Genomic DNA, 21,263 nt, shown 5'->3' with positions numbered 1-21,263 from the left:
TGGACAGGCTAGTCTATACCGGTCAGACAAACCCTAAATTAGGGCCTTTGTCTGAAGACCACTGGAAATGAGACAGACCATAGCAGAAGCAGAAGAGGCATTACTTCTGATGTCCATGTTTTTTAAGTTGCTACCTTAACAGAGCTCCATAGAAATCATCCTGGTGTTCTGAAGCACCAGCAAGGTGTTGAGAGGTAGAGCTTTAAAAACTATGTTCTCTACCGATGTAAGAAGTCTAGATTTTGCTGGGTAATAATATCAAAGTTGAGAATCCCTTTCTTGTTACATCCACCCTCAGGGTATTTATTATAAATTGCAACAACTTCATATGTTATTGTCTAAATAATGCTCCATGTCTTTTAGTCGCAAAACCTCATTTACATTTCTCAGGCTGATCTAATCTCAATAGCAAAATCAATATTTACAAAATATTATTTTGATAGAAGATGTGTGTTCCCTTAGAATATAATTATGTGGAACACCTCAGCAAAAATTATTGATTCCTTAAAGTATCTATTTCAGTTGTACATGGTCGAAACCTCTTCATTCTATCTGTTGTTCATAGTAGACTCTTGTTAAATTAATACATTTCTGGAATCTAACAAGACTATTTCCTCTTGCTTCTTGTTTTGTGATCTAAAATCTCAAATGCATTAATTCCCCAGTCACAAATACATAACATTACAATGCAGTGAAATCTTGCACATTTGCCATATAAGATGTAAGTAATGTCATCAGATGCAGGGTTTTCACATTTCTGACCAGTATATTACATGCTATATCCCTCCCAGGAAAGTTAGTCAGCTCTTCATCTGGATGAAGGTTTCACATACTCTAATCAGAAAGTTTTGAATATCCAGAGCCTCTTACAGCATGGTCTGTTGGGCTAAAGGAGAAGTAACAGAGTTGGACTGGGAAAGGAAACAGCCCAGGCATCACAATAAAAGTGTGCCACACTAGTGGATTAGAAAGCTAACACAAAAAGTGGCTAATGTTCACAAATTGGGACAGTTTTGTATGTGTAAAGACATGCTGTATAAGTGTTGTACAAGGTATGGAAGCCTGCAAGGTTATGTGCTTGCTGCAAGCAGTGTTTGTTTCAATATCAAGGAAATAAACAGTAAAAGCCAGGCCAGCAGAGCATACTACAGGTCCACAATCAGCCAGAAAAATAGCCCACACAATGACCTATCAGACCAGCTGATGGGACACGCCTGATTGCCCTCATGGTTTGAGAAAGTGGTGATATATCAGCAGTTTTTGAGCAGCTCCAATTAGTGGTAACCAGAGTTAAGGTCATGTTTGGAGAACTACTGCGCCCTATTCATGTCAGCAATGAGGCTGTTGGTCGTCAGTGTGATGTGTTATTCTCTCTTGATCGCTTTGTTTGGTAGCCTCGTGTTGATTCAGGCCTGATGCTGCAGGGCTGCTTGGGCTTCCACATGACTACCACGGAGTGGGGCCAGAGACTTTCTCTATTATGCCTGCCTCTACTTTTTGGAGTTCTTCCTCCAAATCTGGGCGATTGTGGAGCAGGATCTATCTGTCCCATAGGGCAATTGGTATAATGCAGGTGGATACCTGGAGAGACACCGGGGGCACCCACAGTCTTAGACGATGTGTGGAAAGTCCTGGAGGGCATGGCTGATATTTTCGTCATTCAAGACCTGCGCTAAATGGATTAGCTTGAGGTCTCCTGCTGTGGCGCAGATGAGGAGAGTTTCAATGCCCTGAGATGCAACATAGAATTTGATGCTGAATGAAACAATGTCATGTTTGATGATGCTTTGGCAAACCCCTTCCAGGTAAAGCGAAGGGAGCCACCATAGGCAAAGGTGTTTGTATGAGCCAGTCGTGGCTGATGGTTCAGGAACTGAACTTTTGCCTTGCTCATAACAATCACGGATACTCAGGTGTTGATAAAGGACACCACAGGAGTGTCTCCAATAGTGACCTGGCAAGTTGGGCGAGTGTGGGTGGGCTTGTCCTTGGTCTCTGTCATGCAGGAGATGAGGAACACATTGTTGTCGTCTTTGTCTTGGTGGGTGCTTCCTTCTACTAAGGAGGCCATTCCCTACACAGAGGAGATGTCCTTGCCCTGTCCAAGGTTCATACACCTAGGCACCTCATGTTTCCTTTGCTTCTCAAAGGTCTGTTTCAGAGCCCACCCTGGCAAACCTTCGCAAAGTGGTTTGGTCTTTGCCAGCTGGAACACGCATTGTTTCTTGTTGGGCATTCTGGTAGGGAGTGCGCCAGAGACATCCCTTGGAGCACTTGAGGATGTTGCTCTAGGCGCTGACTCCACTTTAGTTTGCTTATGCTCTGGGTCTTGTGTGTTTGAGAGTTTGCTGAATGCCATTTAATCTGTTTTGCTTGTTTATTAGAGAGTTAATGAGAATTTGTGAGTGAGGCTTTCATCGAGTGCCATGCCAGCCTTACATAGGATGTGGCGATGTAGGGCAATCAAACAGCAGCCCTGTTTGAGCTGGGCCTGTACTTCCTTTTGGGGGGTTATTGTCTCTGCAGGTACTAGACAGTCCTCAAAGCCTAGCATGGAATACATCAATGGATTTCCCTCCTCGTTGGTGAGCTTTAACGGAGTCGCAAAGTGTACGTTGCCATTCACAAAGGCCTTTATGAATCGCAATTTACCTTTTGTGCATGGCGACTGACAGTTTGGCAGCCACAAAGTCTGGAACTTTGCAAGAAAGAGAGCAAGAGAGAGAGAGAGAAAGAGAGAGAGTGTGTGTGTGTGTGTGTGTATATATATATATATATATATATATATACATATATATATATATATATATGTATATATATATATATATATATATATATATACTCGGAGAATGAGCAGTCTTGTAGCTGCTCTTGATGAGATGTTACTTTTCCTGTATATACTTATATAGTTGCATCCAAAATCTCTGTCTTAATAACTGGTAAGTCCTACTTCATAAAGGCAACATAGAAGTAACTTCCCTTCTTAAAGGAGTAGCCTAACGAAAAGCCGGTTCCTGCTATCTCTTTATGGACAGAAAGTAGATGCAGTTGCAGATATAGAATCAGAATTTATCGAAAAGTCGAAGCATGGAGGCGCAATCTGACAAATATATCTGGCATACATGGGGCCTGATTCACAAATGTAAGCTTAGACGGTTCTCCGGCCGAGTGTGGACATAAAGATAGTACTCGTTGTAGTGTAGTTCCTATATTCCCAATAGGCTCTGTGCATTGGAATAATATAAACAGCAGTTTAGACGTAGGACTGAGGTCATCTAGGTCTCTACTGATTATATTAGACTTAATTAGTTTTGCCAGCTAGCTCAGAGGTCACTAGAAACTTTCTCGAATGTTCAGGAAAGAGGTAACTCTCCTGATTTAGACAAGAAGGGATTAGCTTCTGACAACAGCATAAACATGACAACTTTGCTCCCTCAGAATAAAGAGTGTATCCTTAGAGTCGTGTGAGAACAATAGACAGCTATTTCACTCAGTCAATCGTGCATACTTAGTTTCACAAGAGTGCAGAGAAATATAGAGACGGGTGTTTTCAATAAAAGGTGTTATTTATTGAGCAGTCTTCTTTCTCATGCAAGAGAAATGAATTGCCACAATTGCAATACTTATCATGAAGTAAAGTGCGTACAGTAAAAGGAGTATTATGAAATAATACTGTAAAAGCATTGATATGGTTTCTTAGCCATATGATACTTTAAAACGGATAAAATATATATATATACATAAAAACATTGACTAACGTACTCAACTGGTGCTGCTAAGATACGCATACCCTGGTGTACCTGACCTAAGCCTAATACGTGGGAAGGAGTAAGTAAGTTGCAGTTTAAGTTAAGTTGGTTTTTGCCAAGAATCTGAATCAAGAAATCTCTTAAGGGTTTAGTCAGCTCCGTACCTTGGTAATAGAATGTAGGAGGTCTTGTATCTCTCTCTCAGGACTCGATCTCCCAGCAACCCGCAAGGGTGACTGGAAACACCAGAGCTGGATTTTCTCGGCTGGAGAAAAAGACAGCGTCTTTCTCAGTGCGTCAAAAGGGAGGGGCGGCTTCCTTCGGCTCTCGCATCAGCTGGGCGTCGGGCAAGTAGATAGCCGCTCTGCTCCAAACCACCGTGTGTTTCGTTAAGGCAACGTTGGTATATTTATACCTGAAAGGTGCCGGGTTTGACGTAAGGGTGGACATAAGACGTCACTAAGAACTTACAGTTCTTTCTGGACTCCAGGAGTTCTTGTGCAAATCAAAACAAAAGCAGGGGGAATTCCCGGGCTGCTGGAGGCTTGGTTTGTTTAAAGAACACGTTGTGCTCTCTATGAGTCTATGGGAGTAGCCTTGTCGTATTTGGACTGCATGGGCTATTACTAAATATGGATATGATTCTTATGCCTTTATAAGGATACTATTTATTATAACCACATAATGTTTTGCAACAGGAATTTAAGTGTATGTAGTCCAAAACTAGACGATATGAATCATCTGGCTTGGAGACAGGAAACAAAGGATTGTTCATTTGTGAGGTGCATGTTTCAATCACCCCCTGATATTCAAGTTGATCTAAGATCTCCCTGACTTGCTTTTTAGCTTCTTGCTTAACAGGATACTGCCTTTGTGTAGTTGGTTGATTTTTTAACTGTATTTTATGGTGAGGAGAATCCTCATCCCATCCTACATGATTTTTATATAATGCAGGAGCTTGGGCCACTGCCCATTTTCTAGAAAATGTGTATTTTTTATGAATTGGAATATGATTTGAGAAGGCAGGCATAATCATTTCTTTGCCATGAGGGCACTCCCTGACAAACTCTGGTGGCCAGTCTTTTTCAGCTAATAGGAAGTCATAGCCTTTTGAAAGGTTATCCCAAAAGAGACCCCTTACTTTCCTAGTCTTGCCCCCTCTATACGTGATGTTATTTCATATAATTTATGGGGTTTGCTAACTCTGGTGTCTGCAGTTTCTACTTGAATGTATTCATTCGTGTCCACTGTCTCCAGAAGATTCATCAGGATCTTGCGAGCTATGGTTACTTCTGCTGCGCATTGCCTGGGCCCACTCTCCGTTTTTCAGTTGTGTCCTCAGAATCCTCCGCATGTTTTATTTTAATACGAGCTACCCTCTTCTTTAGAAATTGTAATTTTTTACTTTGATGAGCAGGTTCCTTGTCTTTGGACTTGACGTGCTCTTCCTTGTATTCTGACCGTCCTCTTCTTTCCGATTTCTGTGAGGAAGTCTGAAAAGATCGAGAGGGAGGTGTATCAATATCTTGATATCTGTCAAGTTTTCTTAATTTATCTCTATCTCTAAGGTTGTATCTTTTCTCAGAGTGCTCCCTCTGGGGAGACTTGCCTCCTTGTTCTGGAGATCTATTTCTCCGTTGAGGAGACCTTCCTCTGGACTGGAATCGTTTTTCTTTGGGAGTGGATTGTTTATTTCCATCCCAACTCTTTTTTGGAGTGTTTAGATTATTTTTAATAAATGTTTTTTCAGGATTTTCAAGTAGTTGGGGTTTTACTGGTTTCCCACCCAAACTATCTCTACCTAGTTCTTCATAGGATTTTTCTATGATTCTGTCAAGTTCAAAAGGTTGTTCTGCTATATCTGTTTCTTTCAATTTCTGGCGGATCGCTGAGGTTCCGTGAATTCTGAACCCGTTTCATAAAGGTCATGGTTTCGTTACGAATTTGATATTAGCGAACCGTAACTAGTTAGTGCGGCAAGAGTGTTTTCGTCATGTTAGACCGATGGATTCACTACGTATTTAGGGATTTCGTTCTGAACCCTTGGGTTCCATTTTGTGTATGGCAGCCATTTTGTGGTTGCCCTCACATAGGCCGATGACTGTGGCTTAACTAGTCTTTTTAAGGACATGTAAACCTTAGCTCGAGTTTGTGCTGACTCCTGTTTGACCTGAGTAAACTGACCCTGGTGTCTGAAGCTGACCTTGTAAAACCAGTTCCTGCCCTTTAGCTGATCAAGATTAAGGATCAGAGCACAGGACATCATAAAATTTTACTGCACACAAATATGCCTTATCCTACTCTCACCTGTTTCTGCTCCTTTCTTTATGGTCTATTTATGATTGGGTTGTGGCCTTTTTTATTACGGGTTCGTTCGGCCTGTCTAAAGAAGAATGTTGGGTTTGACCGATGATTGATCATGGGCTGGGCAACTGAAAAGTGGGTTTTACCGTCATGCGATACCTCTGGTGTAGATACATGTGATTGGACAGTTTGTAAATGTTAGGTATTTGTCTGGAATGTGATTTTTGGCATAAAAAGGGATGACTTGCTTTGTAAAATTGAGCAGTCTCCTGAGAACTCATACCGTGATGATTTCTAGGACTTCTGTTACTGGCTGCAGCCAATAAATTTGATCTTTGACGCCACTCAGAAGAATCCTGTGTCTCTGTATTCTAAGACAGGTGAACCCGAAGACTTTGGGCGTGCCCCTGGCGCCGCTGGGTTCTAAAACCCGGTTCTTCATCGCCACAGATGCTACTTCTCCTTTTATGTTGGCTAATAATATAGCCGAGACCTGCTTGAAGTCTTTCAGTAATTTCATACCCAGAGTTACAGCAGGTTCTGGACCGTGTTCATTTTGAATCTGTCTTAATACGTCTGGTATAACCACCATGGACGGAACACCATGTGTTTTTGTGTAAATTGAAGCAAAGACTGTGCCCCAAGTGTCACAGTCCTCCACATGTGGTGCGATCCCCATTGGAAGACAGATAGTCAGAATTCTGTGTTTCTCATGAGGTGTAGTATGAGGAAATACCGCCTCTATTTGAGTAATTTTCTGGGCTAACCAGAATGGAATCTGTGGTGTGATTTTATTTGTGTTCCCCTGGTGAGGGGTGGTCTGTGGAATTTTTATTGCCGGTTGGACTGTTGACGTCCGCATGACATATTGGACCAATTGTCTGTGTATTTTAATTAACAGTTTTAGCTGAGCTAATAGTTCTCGGTCTGACATCTTTTCAATGTCGGGATGTGGTGTGTAGCTGGCTAGAACCGGCCACGTGGCTCCTGGTCTACCTAGTGGACCTAGCCTGGTGATGTGATTTTGATGTTTTAGGGCGCCATTAAACCAGAGCAGGTGCTCTTGGTATGTTAGTGGGATTTCAACGTCCTCGAAAGGAGCGTATTCAATCGGAGGTTTCTCTATTTTGTAATAGTGGAAATCTTGTGTCACAGCGTGTGCTGCTGGAAAATGTATCCATGAATAGAATACCTCTGTCTGCCGATATTCATGGGCCTCTACCACGAATATGACTGTACCACCTCTTGGTGATAGTCCATTTTCTATAAGTTTAAGAGTTATAGTTCTTCTTGCATTTACCGGAATGTGTATAGCATTCGGGTCATCATTTTGGAGACTTGTGTCATCCGTTAGGAGCTGAGCTGCTATTCTAGCTCTCTCCGTTTCATCGTCACTTTCTACCATTTTACTGACAGAAAGTTATTTTTGCTTTGCAGAGAAAGTTTCAAGGAAACAAAGATTAGGTGCACAATATTTTGGAACACTGTATCCTTCAACGTTGACTAAACCAAAAACTAATACATAGGAATCTCTTCCTACTAAATTCCGGCGGATATTAACCTTTTACCCACTCCAGACGTCTTTTGGAGTATTTACGGGAAAAAGGGTCTGTGTGAAAAAGCACGACTGAGTTACTCTAGTATCTTGCATTAGATTATCGCCTTACCAAACGTTGGGCGCCATGTAGTGTAGTTCCTATATTCACAATAGGCTCTGCGCATTGGAATAATATAAACAGCAGTTTAGATGTAGGACTGAGGTCATCTAGGTCTCTACTGATTGTATTAGACTTAATTAGTTTTGCCAGTTAGCTCAGAGGTCACTAGAAACTTCCTTGAATGTTCAGGAAAGAGTTAACTCTCCTGATTTAGACAAGAAGGGATTAGCTTCTGACAACCGCATAAACATGACAACTTTGCTCCCTCAGAATAAAGAGTGTATCTCTAGAGTCGTGTCAAAACAATAGACAGCTATTTCACTCAGTCAATCGTGCATACTTAGTTTCACAAGAGTGCAGAGAAATATAGAGACGGGCGTTTTCAATAAAAGGTGTTATTTATTGAGCAGTCTTCTTCTCATGCAAGAGAAATGAATTGCCACAATTGCAATACTTATCATGAAGTAAAGTGCGTACAGTAAAAGGAGTATTATGAAATAATACTGTAAAAGCATTGATATGGTTTCTTAGCCATATGATACTTTAAAACGGATAAAATATATACATACATAAAAACATTGACTAACGTACTCAACTGGTGCTTCTAAGATACGCCTACCCCGGTATACCTGACCTAAGCCTAATACGTGGGAAGGAGTAAGTAAGTTGCAGTTTAAGTTAAGTTGGTTATTGCCAAGAATCTGAATCAAGAAATCTCTTAAGGGTTTAGTCAGCTCCGTACCTTGGTAATAGAATGTAGGAGGTCTTGTATCTCTCTCTCAGGACTTGATCTCCCAGCAACCCGCAAGGGTGACTGGAAACACCGGAGCTGGATTTTCTCGGCTGGAGAAAAAGACAGCGTCTTTCTCAGTGCGTCAAAAGGGAGGGGCGGCTTCCTTCGGCTCTTGCATCAGCTGGGCGTCGGGCAAGTAGATAGCCGCTCTGCTCCAAACCACCTTGTGTTTGCTGAAGGCAACAATGGTATATATTTATACCTGAAAGGTGCCGGGTTTGACGTAAGGGTGGACATAAGACGTCACTAAGAACTTACAGTTCTTTCTGGACTTCAGGAGTTCTTGTGCAAATCAAAACAAAAGCAGGGGGAATTCCCGGGCTGCTGGAGGCTTGGTTTGTTTAAAGAACACGTTGTGCTCTCTAGGAGTTTATGGGAGTAGCCTTGCGATATTTGGACTGCATGGGCTATTACTAAATATGGATATGATTCTTATGCCTTTATAAGGATACTATTTATTATAACCACATAAGGGCATACATCGGGAATATCGAATTAGGGTCCTAGATAGAATCACAACATCGTAAATGCCCTTTGTGATTTCCCAAATTCATAAACTTAGACGTTTGGTCTAAGTTTAGACTAAACATCTAAGTTTACCTTTGAGAATCAGGCCCAGAAATTTTACATTCCAGAAAATATAAGAGAGGAAAGAAACTTTTGAGATATGATTAATTGCATGTGTCCCTACATTGATTTGAATTCCTGATAAAGTAGCTATTTTTTCCTCAAAAACTTTCCTGCTGCTTATGTAAATGAAATAATGTTCTAGGCTCCTTTCCAGCTTCTTTTTCTAATCAAAAACTACTGTCTGTAAAGTCTGTTCTGTACCATGCTGGTACAGAACAGACTGACAGAGGTCTGGGAAGACTGCAAGAAATATATGAGGCATTGAGTATGGCAATTGCTCCTTTCTTCCAGTGTAATGTAAGAGAGCAAACAGAGTCTGGAAAGGAAGACAAGTAAACTGAACAATAATCTCTCTTTGAACTTTTGGTATTGGTGCTGCCACACATGGGGAGTAGCTCAGAGGAACATTCCCTGCCGCTGGGTACTAAGGGCCTTATTTATGAAGGCCTTGCGCCACCGGTGCGTCACTTTTTCCCATTTTAAAAGTGACGCATCGGTGGCGCAAGGCCTTCATAAATAAGGCCCTAAGTGTCCCAGGTTGTCAATACTGCCACGTCCACCCTTGTCATGCTACAAAGTATCGCCGCAGCCCCACTGACAGAGGGGCTTTTTGAACTTTTGATAATCCTGCCACCTTGCCTGGGGAGAAGCCACTGGGAACATTCCCTGCTGCTGGGGAGTATGTGTTCCAGGCTGCCCAAAGATTTTGGATGCAACTATATAAGTATATACAGGAAAAGTAACATCTCATCAAGAGCAGCTACAAGACTGCTCATTCTCCGAGTATATATATATATATATATATATATATATATATATATATATATATATATATATATATATATATATATATACACACACACACACACACACTCTCTCTTTCTCTCTCTCTCTCACACGCTCTTTCTTGCAAAGTTCCAGACTTTGTGGCTGCAAAACTGTCAGTCGCCATGCACAAAAGGTAAATTGCGATTCATAAAGGCCTTTGTGAATGGCAATGTACACTTTGCGACTCCGTTAAAGCTCACCAACGAGGAGGGAAATCCATTGATGTATTCCATGCTAGGCTTTGAGGACTGTCTACTACCTGCACAGGCAATAACCCCCCAAAAGGAAGTACAGGCCCAGCTCAAACAGGGCTGCTGTTTAATTGCTCTACATCGCCACATCCTATGTAAGGCCGGCATGGCACTCGATGAAAGCCTCACTCACAAATTCTCATTAACTCTCAAATAAACAAGCAAAACAGATGGAATGGCCATGCTCGCCATGCTCGCCAGGACATGCTACAAAGCATCGCTGCAGCCCCGCTGACACATGGGGTCTTTGAACTCTTGCCATTGCCTGGTGGAGAACCAGCTGGAACATTCCCTGTAGCTGGGGACTACGTGTTTCAGGCTGCACATACTGCCATGTCCACCAGGACACGCAACAAAGTGTCACCACTGCCCTGCTGCGCGGGACTCACCCGGGCAAAACCCTGGCCAAGGACAGGCCCATCCGTGGTCGGGCGAGGCTGGGATTGGCTGGGCCCCCTCTCTTTGATCTTCGCACCAGAAGGAACCATTAACTTTGCCTTACATGTGGAGCACTGCCTATGGGAAGGTGAGAAGATCTACCGCTAACTTATATGGGGAAGCGTAAGGTTCTTGGGGGTACCGTTACTGCACATCCTTCTGTTTCTATCAACAGCATGTTGGAAAGGGTTGTTGGGACTACCACGAACGAAACTGTACTGATGGAGCATAGATTCTCTTTCGATCATAGGGTGTCGCCGGCTCTGCATGTGAATATTGATTCTACTGCAAAGACTTCAGTTAACAGTCTTTTACGTGAGAAGGAGGTTGGTCAACAGCCTATATTCCTTGCACTGGTGAATATTCTGATGTGGTCGTTATCGATCAGCCCGTACCTGACCTGGGCTGTCTCCCATTGCCGCAGTCTTCTCCTGCCTTAGCTGTCAAGCGCAAAACACAGTTGGCGAGATCTGAGGCTGTAAAGTGGAAACAGCCACCCCACCTCCAGTAACAACAGCCAATTTCTCTCCTAGATCCAGCCCCTGCCGGCACCTCAACTCCAACCCCAACCTCACCCTTTGACACAAACTTCTGACTGCCAGACATGCAACTTTCCGCCTCTTGACCCTCTAATTTTAAAGCACTTTGAGTGAAGTCTAGAGATATTCTTGAAGAGAAACTCAAGCCATTGATTGAGCATTTGGATGAGCTCGAGGGCTTTTTGGGTAGAGCTCCTAATCATGTTCCCATTGTGGGCACGAGCAATAAAGACAGTGGCCCACTGACACTTGACGAATTATCCTTGAGTAATCCCACCAACACTGCCCACCAGGATCCAATCAAGTATCCACCTGCGACCGCTTTGGATATTCATGGACATTCATTAAACACCTAGGATGGGGGGGGGGGGTGAACTAGGGATAATTTTAACACAGGTGCTTTGTGTAATCCAGTTTGTCATGTTGTGTCATCTCCTGACCCAACCCCCTAATCTGCTGGTAGTTTGCTGATGCCCCTTGTCAAGGTATTCCGAGTCTCCCCACCCCCCTCAACTTATCCTTAAGTGTTGATCCTGTTGGGGTCTTCCCTATAAGAGCTAGTCAACAGGAGTCATGGGACCAGCTCAGGAATAACGCTGCACATTGGCTATATAAGTACACACACTTTAATGCCTGGGGGCCCAAAGAGATGGTGATGCGGGTTGGGTGGCTCGGACACTCAATGAGAAACATCATGGGAGACTGTATTGTCATAAACTTTTGAAGGCCTTTATGTGTCCGTAATATATTGAGTATAAAGGAATCCCACAGTCTAAATGAAACAAAGCTGGTTACCCTTCCCAATGGATTCTTTTACAGACCACCAACCCATTTTTTTGCTCCAACACCAGGATTTCGAGTATCCCCTGTAGTATCCCTTGCACTAATATGTTCTCCACACTCAGCGATCTGGAGAAGGTAGATTGACTTTATGGGAGCTCCCCAACGTCCAATTAGTAATGATACGCATTAGTATCACTACCCCGTCATAGAGTTTTAGAGTAGGGTGACGAACTTCATTTGCCAGTTACCCGCAATGAGGATCCAGCACGGCATCCAGCCAGTGTCAATTCTGGGGCTTTTGTTAGAGATAGGAGCAATACCAAGGACAGAGGTACGGAGTCCCTTAAAATAATTAGCTGGAATGGGGCTGGCTTTAGATCCAAGATAAACTTACCAGATTGGCTCTATTTTAGTAGGGGTTACAACGTTTTCCTGTTTCAAGAAACATGGGACATACTGCCCGTGTTTGTGGGCGGGTACCATTGTTTTAGTGTCCCTGCTATTCCCTCATGTAGCAGGGGGGCTAGACATCTGGGTGAGCATTGTATTAGCGGGGCATGTTAAAACAATAGAGCCCCATGATAGCAGCTTTCTAATTATAGTAGTCAAAACTGTTTTGACGCTGCACATCGTGAATTTTTATAATAATTACTTCAGTGGTATAGCAAACACTAAATTTCCACCACTATTTAAATATATCTCCAAAATAGCAGATGACTTGACATGTTCAGGGCAAATGCCATATCTATGTTTGGCTGGAGACATTAATGAGCAGTTGTACAACAACTTCGGAATCCTCATTTAGTGCCCTGTTCCCCTGCTAGTACTGACCCACAGAGTGCAGAATTAATTTTTACTTCTTGCTGCACTTGAGTTAGTAAATGCACTGGCCATTGCTTGTTTGCCCAGCTGTGAGGTTCCTACTTTTAGAACTCATGGCATGGCAGCCTATCAATTATAGACTATATTTTTGTTACTCACAACTTAGAGGACTTACTCTCACATGCCATTGACACTCCATCATGCGATAGCTACCACAATCCCATTAAAATCACACTATCACTGTGTCCTAAGGGAAGGTTTAGGCGGGGAATTGGGGCCTGTAATTTGTAACTGGCCACTGATCATTGAATATTGGTCTGAAGATTGTGTGGTCCTATTCAATTTTTTAAAGTGATAATTGGGGTTCACTTGGAGTTGGTGCATTTGTGTCTGACAGTGGAGGTTCAAGGTTCGCAAGTGGTGGAGGCCTTCACCGATCGCTGTTCAAGGGATCAGGAAGGCTATCCTGAAACCTGTAAGGCTTATACCTGACACCCCTAGATGGTTCAACTTTGAATGCTCAGCAGCAAATGTGGCTCACCGTTCAGCCCTGGAATCTAAACCCAGAGACTCTGCATTAGTGGCCCTCCAGCATAAGCAATACAAACAAATCACTGCTAAACGATGGCAGGAGGCTGTTGTAGAACAATGGGAAATGTTAGCTCAGGCATCACTGCTGGGTAATAGCAAATAATTTCCTGTCATATTGTTAGCAATATCTCGGAGGACCATTTTGGCAAAATATATGCAGCACCTTCCTCTCTTGACATTTTTATAATAGAGTTCTGCCTAGTATCTTGTTTTCAGGCAACCTTAGTGGAGATGGGGTACATCCATCATAGTCACTATCTTAAAAAAAAACTGATCACTCCCTTCCAGGTTTACTGGCCAATCTCACTCGTTGACACTACTGCTGAAATACTCTGCAGAATTTCTACAATGAGATTATGGTTCCGGTGCATGAGGAGTCTGTATTACATCAATACCAATATGGGTTTAGGCACAAAGTAGGAGCAATTGAACAATGCCGTAATTTAAATTTAACGGAAAAATTACAAAGAAGTCTCTATGTTATTTTTAAAATAGAAGGACTGACTGTTGTGTCCTAGACCAAGTGCTACTCTATTAGGTCAATGTTTCCTCAGAAACCAATGCTCATGCTATTATTATGAAACATTCATTGTGTGAAAAAACTACGTATGACAAAGATTCAAACAGTTATATACAACTCCAAGAAGAAAATGAATTAAAAAACATGTTTAATTAATTTAAAATAATACAATAAAATCAATCATATTCTCCCACATGATCATAACATCCTTCCTCCCAAATTGGGTTACAATCTAATTTTCAACTATTTAAAAAGTCGACGCAGCATTTCGGTGATCTCTTCAATGATTCCACCTTCCTCAGGACCAAAAATAGTTTCAGCAGATCTGGATATTGGCAACATATTCGCAAAAATCATTTGTTTGGAATTCCGCAGGAGCTGCTGCTTTAGTATATCAATCAGAATGATTAAAAGGCCGCTGTGGACAGTTCTTGGTGTTGTCTCAACAGACAATGCGTTGTTGACAGGTTTCTTGTTTTAAATTTAAAATGGACCGGTATTTTTCAATTCACCATGAGTCCTTTTTGTTATTCATCCCTTCCTCGCAGCCGTAGCAAGTAGGCTATCGTCCTTACTGCTCCCGCGGGCTCACTTTCATTTTGGTGACTGACATTAATGAAGAGCTTCTTTACAGTATGTGAGATCTTTGGCATTGTTAGGTGTTGCAAAGTCATCCTGTGTGCCCTGTGCACCCCCATTTTGTTGCTGACTGGTACTGGTGGTATCTGGCTCTGTCTGTCCCTGGGCTCTGTCAAACCAACCCAAGGGCCAGTGCTATGTTGACAATACAATGAAAACATACACATACATGAGGGAACACTATATATTAGGGTCTTATAATTTGAATGACCTACTATGTAAGCACCTAGTAGTTAATAGGGCAGGGGGGTTAAAACTATCTATAGGTTCCTTGTATATAACATAGCATGGCAGTTTAGAGGCCAGCAGCTCTGTTCGCACTTGCATGTGTGCACTGCTGAGAGCCTGAGGTCATTTTAAAGACAGCCTTGTGTTGCAGCACTGCTTTTAAATGTAGATCATGAACAAACTTCACTCTGGTGGTAGGGGCACTTAAAAGTGATCAACTACAATATGTTGGCATTTTAGGTACCCCAGGGTCTCCCCTAGGTGCCTCAGGGGTGTGGGGGTCATGTCGTTATTAGAAGGTCCCTTATAAAATATGTTCTATATGCCCTGGGGCCAGAGAAATTTCACTTTCCCCACTGTAGTAAAGTGCCTCCCAAAATCAACTTTGGTGCTAGGAGCACTGCGGAGTCTACACTATGTTTGCATATTCAGGACCCCTAAAGTCTCCCCTAGTTGTCCCAGGGTGGGGGGGGGGGGCATCTAACTATAAGCAGGGCATTTGTAAAAGATGCTTTCTATATGCCCAGGTGATGGAGAAATTGTACATTTAATTTTCCCGATTAACGCATAACTATTACAAGGAATTAAATCAAAAATACCATTCATGTGCTAAATATTTAAAAATTCATATCTCCGGTTCCCTTAATTGGATGTCTATCATTTTGGTGTCATTTTAAAGATAACAATATTTCCTATTTATATAAATTGATGTTGGATTTTTATTGTGTGTTGTGTTTTAATTATTTACTGAACTGGTGTATGTAAATGCTTTACAATGTCAAGCCTTCCTGCTCATAGCCAAGCTACCTAAGTTGAGCATGGGAATAATTTATTGAAACCTATACTGAGCCCTAGACCATGTCAGTGGCCTTATTGACAGTGATAGCTGCATATTTACTACTACTAATAACCCACTTTCCAACATTAGGTTTCTATTTTTATTTATTTATTTATTTATTTTTTAAATTTCTAGAGCGCACAAATACCTTACGGTGTCTCGGCGCTGGTGTATGCAGATTACGAGGGTTGCGAAGAGATGTTACTGGTTAAAGAGCCATGTCTTAAGATGTTTTCGGAAGGAAAACAGCGAAGTGTGTTCCTTAATCTGGGAACTATTTCCTTGCTGTCTATTGCAGCTTACAGGGGCTATTAGAGTTTATCTTGAAACAGACTATTTAAAAAGCTATAATGACTGAAGAGTACTACTCAACAAATTCTAAACACAATTCCATGCTTCCATTTGTAATTCTGTATCTTCCTAGACCATGGGTACTCACAAACTTTCTCTCGGGGGCCAAATTTACAGTGTGGTTTGTGTCCCAGGGCCGCACCGGTGGGGGCGGGGTCAGTGGAGAAGGGGGCGGGGCTAGAGCAACAAAAAAAACTGCGACCATGAGGTTGATCACAGGTCCCTGCAGCGGACGCCTTCGTCCACTGAGCCACTAGACCCGGCATACACACATCTCTCTCTGTCTCCCTCCCTCTCTTTCTCCCTCTCCCTCCCTCTCTCTCTCTCTCTCTCTCTCTCTCCCTCCCTCTCTCTCTCTCTCCCTCTGTCTCTCTGTCTCTCTGTCTTCCTCTGTCTCACTCACTCTGACTCTTACTCCCTCTCACTTCCTCTCACTCCCTCTCTCCATCTCTCCATCTGTCTCACTCACTCTGACTGTCTCTCTCCCTCTCTTCCTCTGTCTCACTCACTCTGACTGTCTCACTCTCTCTCTCTGTCTCCCTCCCTCACTCTGTTTCCCTCTCCCTCACTCTGTTTCCCTCTCCCTCACTCTATTTCTCTCCCCCTCACTCTGTCTCCCTCTCTCTCCTTCCCTCTCCCTCATTCCCTTATTCCCTCTGTCTCCTTCCCTCTCCCTCACTCTGAGGTCTCCCTCTGTCTCCCTCACTCTGAGGTCTCCCTCACTCTGAGGTATCCCTCTCTCTCCTTCCCTCCCCCTCACTCTGCGGTCTCCCTCTCTCTCTTTCCCTCCCCCTCACTCGGAGGTCTCCCTCTCTCTGAGGTCTCCTTCTCTCTGCCTCCCTCTCTCTCCCTTTACCTCCCACTCCCTCCCTTTACCTCCCACTCCCTCCCTCCCTCTCCCTCTCCCTCTGTCTCCCTCTCCCCCTCCCTCTGTCTCCGTGCCTTTCCCTCCCTCGCTCTCCCTCCCTTTCCCTCTCACCCTTGCTCTCCCTCCCTATCCCTGCCTTTCCCTCCCTCCTTCTCACTCTCCCTCCCTCTCCCTCCCTTTCCCTCCCTCCCTCGCTTTCCCTCCCTTGCTCTCCCTCCCTCCCTCTCCCTCCCTTTCCCTCCCTCCCTCCCTCTCCCTCTGTCTCCCTCCCTTTCCCTCCCTCCCTCTCCCTCCCTTCATATGGTCTTGGTACTCTGGGGTGCCTTGCAATATCCTTTTAATGCAAATCACAGGGTACTTTATTTCTTATAATACATGGTGACTCCATCCCCCTTCCCACACACTGCTTAAAGTCCGTGGGTTGTTTCACTTTCATATGAAATCGATAGTATGTTTGCTGCCCTGATGAATAAAAGTCGGACCTGTACCACAAAATTAAACACACCAAAGCGCAGTTAGACTTTTTTGCAAAAAGATATTGGAATCAGTTTAATACATGTCAGATTTTTAAAAAATGTTGTAGTGCAGAATGCAGAAGCAATATGCGTGGACAGAAACAGAGATGATATATTTTTCTATAATTTCCTAATGCATGCATGCAAAAAATATATATATGTTGACATTTAACTCCGTTCTACAGATCATCGTTCATTCAGAAAATGCGAGGTTTCGTTTTTGCATGTTTAAATTGCAGCTTTAATGATGCTCCATGTCCTCCCTTTCACCTTTGCCGCTGGCTCTGGCAGCAGGCGTGATGATGTCAGAGCTCAGCTGTAATAAGGCGTTACAGTTGATCAGCTATGTCAGTTCTTTTTCACAGGCGACTAGAGATGTCACAAGTCGCCTACCGTATGGAAATCAGAGACAGGCTTTAATAAAGGGATTCCAGTCTCTCCTATATTATCAACGCCCTTTTAATGTTATACTAATGTTGGACAAAATGAGCATGCGCATTAAAATCCACCCCCTCCCCCTCCCACCCCCCCCTCTGAAATCTGCTCATCATAAATAAAGTGCAGGTTCTGAAATGCGGCTGGTGAGTTATTATTCAACATTAAGGGCCAGATGTAGGTAGCCAAATACCGGTCGGTAAAGGCCGAATTCGGCCGTTACCGACCGGTATTTGGCTTTTGAGATGTAGGTGGGTAGATATTTACAGAATCTGAATATTTACAGATTCGGTAAATTTACCACTTCGGTATTTTACCGAATCGGTAAACATACCGATTCTGTAAATCCATATGTAGCTGACACTCCTAAGAGTGCCACAGGCCCTTAAGAGTCGGTATTTTACCACCCAATCCTATTGGGTGGTAAAATACCGAATTCAGGTGTGCATGCACATCTGTGCATGCACACCTTTGCAATGTGACACACAGACATGCCGTTAGGGCATGTATGTGTGCCACATGTCACACAAGCCTGTACTTGGGGTGCTAGAGGGTGTCAAAGTGACACCCCCTGCACCCTTGCAGGATTCGGTATTTACCGATTCTGTAAATACCGATTCTGTATTTCCCATTGATTCCTATGGGCTTCAAGGCCCATAGGAATCAATGGGAAATACAGATTCGGTATTTACAGAATCGGTAAATACCGACTCTTACAGAATCGGTAATTTTTTACCTACATCTGCCTCCTTCCAATTTACCGACTCTTAAATACCGATTCGGTATGAGTCGGTATTTAAGAGTCGGTAAATCGGAATTACCTACATCTGGCCCTAAATGTGCTCGTGAAAATGCTGCCTGATGGGATCGGAAAGTGGGCCCTGTCACAAAGATAGCACCAAGTAGAACCACTGACCTTTTGCAGGAATACACTCACTTTTTTGTAGAGTACTGCAGTGGGTTTACATTAGCCAATGCACAGAGGGTGCACAACTCCAGCCAATGGTGAGTGGGGTTGCGTTACGGCTGGCAGGCTGAGGTACTTCAATGTGTATGAGAGAAAATCTATTTGCGTACCTAAACCCCAATTTTGTGGGTTATAGACGTGGCTAAACGCTAGTCAAAAAGGTTACTTTGCTTGTAAGCTGAATTTAAATGCTAAAACATCCCTAAGCATCAGATTAGACAAGCACTAGTTAACAAACTGGTGGTTGAGTATAATGCAAAAATACCCAAGGGCAACAACAGTACTCTCTCTCTCCAACAGATGTTTCAACAACTGCTCTTATTTTTCAGGAGTAAGGTTCAGAGCTTCATCTCTGCGAACAGCTCTCCCCAAGAATTGAAGAGGAATTGTAATTACACCAAACGCAAAGGGCAAGCTGTCCCCATAGACAGCCATCCATCACACCGCAGATTCGCCCTGGGACACAGAGGTCAAACATTGGTCACGGGCCTTACTCTGTCCCAGGTGGGACAGTGGCACCACATTACTGAAAATGCTGAAATAGCATTGGGCAGGGTCGGCTTTAGCGTTAGTGGCCTCCCAGTGTGAGAGCCTTTGTTGCCCCCCTTCCCGCCTTCTCTAAGGATGCCTTCACTATTTCCTTTCAGTGCTTCCCCTCATATCTTTATAGTCACCCTCTCGCATTGAATCGTTATTATTGCGATGCCCATTCTAATGTAGGGTCACAGAGCGCTTTACATAAAACGCACATTATTCAGAGTCAATGAATCCTACAAGAGAGTAAATCCTTCTCCCTCCCTTTCCCTCCCACTCGCTCTCCCTCCCTCTGTCTGCCTCCCTTTCTCTCCCTCCCTCCCTCCCCCTCCCTCCCTCTGTCTCCTCACCCTCGCTGTGTGTGCTCGGGCTGTGACAGCTTCCAGGCACAGGCCCACACACACACAGCCGCACCCGAGCTCTTGACAGATCTTTAATAGACCATTGGCATGTTAATGAGGCCTTGATCACCTATTTTGTCCACCCTAAACATGGAAGGGTATACTCAGATGTGAGTCCCTTGCTCATTGCACCATCAGGATTCAAGCAAGCCGGGCCGACGACGCCTGAAATGGCAGAAACCGGTCCCCGGAAGCTTGTTTCCTTCCCAGTGTAAGAATTGGCTTGGTAGTTTGGTTTGCCCTGTTCCCATCATGCACTGGGACAGGAACAGACTAATTTGCATATAGCCAGGTTCTGAACTGGGATGGTGCAGTGAGCTAAAAAACGGTGTTGGATCTAGCCCTGATCTCTTGACTGGGTGAGAGTATTCTGCTTAATTCAGAAACTCTGTCCATCACCACCCCTTGTTGTTAAATATTTTGTCCACCCTAAGCGTGGAAGGGTATACTCAGATGTGAGTCCCTTGCTCATTGCACCATCAGGATTCAAGCAAGCCGGGCCGACGACGCCTGAAATGGCAGAAACTGGTCCCCGGAAGCTTGTTTCCTTCCCAGTGTAAGAATTGGCTTGGTAGTTTGGTTTGCCCTGTTCCCATCATGCACTGGGACAGGAACAGACTAATTTGCATATAGCCAGGTTCTGAACTGGGATGGTGCAGTGAGCTAAAAAACGGTGTTGGATCTAGCCCTGATCTCTTGACTGGGTGAGAGTATTCTGCTTAATTCAGAAACTCTGTCCATCACCACCCCTTGTTGTTAAATATTTTGTCCACCCTAAGCGTGGAAGGGTATACTCAGATGTGAGTCCCTTGCTCATTGCACCATCAGGATTCAAGCAAGCCGGGCCGACAACGCCTGAAATGGCAGAAACCGGTCCCCGGAAGCTTGTTTCCTTCCCAGTGTAAGAATTGGCTTGGTAGTTTGGTTTGCCCTGTTCCCATCATGCACTGGGACAGGAACAGACTAATTTGCATATAGCCAGGTTCTGAACTGGGATGGTGCAGTGAGCTAAAAAACGGTGTTGGATCTAGCCCTGATCTCTTGACTGGGTGAGAGTATTCTGCTTAATTCAGAAACTCTGTCCATCACCACCCCTTGTTGTTAAATATTTTGTCCACCCTAAGCGTGGAAGGGTATACCCAGATGTGAGTCCCTTGCTCATTGCACCATCAGGATTCAAGCAAGCCGGGCCGACGACGCCTGAAATGGCAGAAACCGGTCCCCGGAAGCTTGTTTCCTTCCCAGTGTAAGAATTGGCTTGGTAGTTTGGTTTGCCCTGTTCCCATCATGCACTGGGACAGGAACAGACTAATTTGCATATAGCCAGGTTCTGAACTGGGATGGTGCAGTGAGCTAAAAAGCGGTGTTGGATCTAGCCCTGATCTCTTGACTGGGTGAGAGTATTCTGCTTAATTCAGAAACTCTGTCCATCACCACCCCTTGTTGTTAAATATTTTGTCCACCCTAAGCGTGGAAGGGTATACTCAGATGTGAGTCCCTTGCTCATTGCACCATCAGGATTCAAGCAAGCCGGGCCGACGACGCCTGAAATGGCAGAAACCGGTCCCCGGAAGCTTGTTT

The 21,263-nt window shown here is 43.8% G+C and overlaps 1 protein-coding gene across 4 annotated transcripts in view; it reads right to left on the bottom strand.

Moving 5' to 3' along the window:
* NR1H4 (nuclear receptor subfamily 1 group H member 4) overlaps nt 1–21,263 on the bottom strand; it is a 479,217-nt gene that overhangs the window by 54,402 nt on the left and 403,552 nt on the right. The window lies entirely within an intron of this gene.

Source organism: Lissotriton helveticus, chromosome 1_1 (genome assembly GCF_964261635.1).
Source record: "Lissotriton helveticus chromosome 1_1, aLisHel1.1, whole genome shotgun sequence".
NCBI classification, from domain to species: Eukaryota; Metazoa; Chordata; class Amphibia; order Caudata; family Salamandridae; genus Lissotriton; species Lissotriton helveticus.
This window is presented reverse-complemented; position numbering and strand designations above follow the sequence as displayed.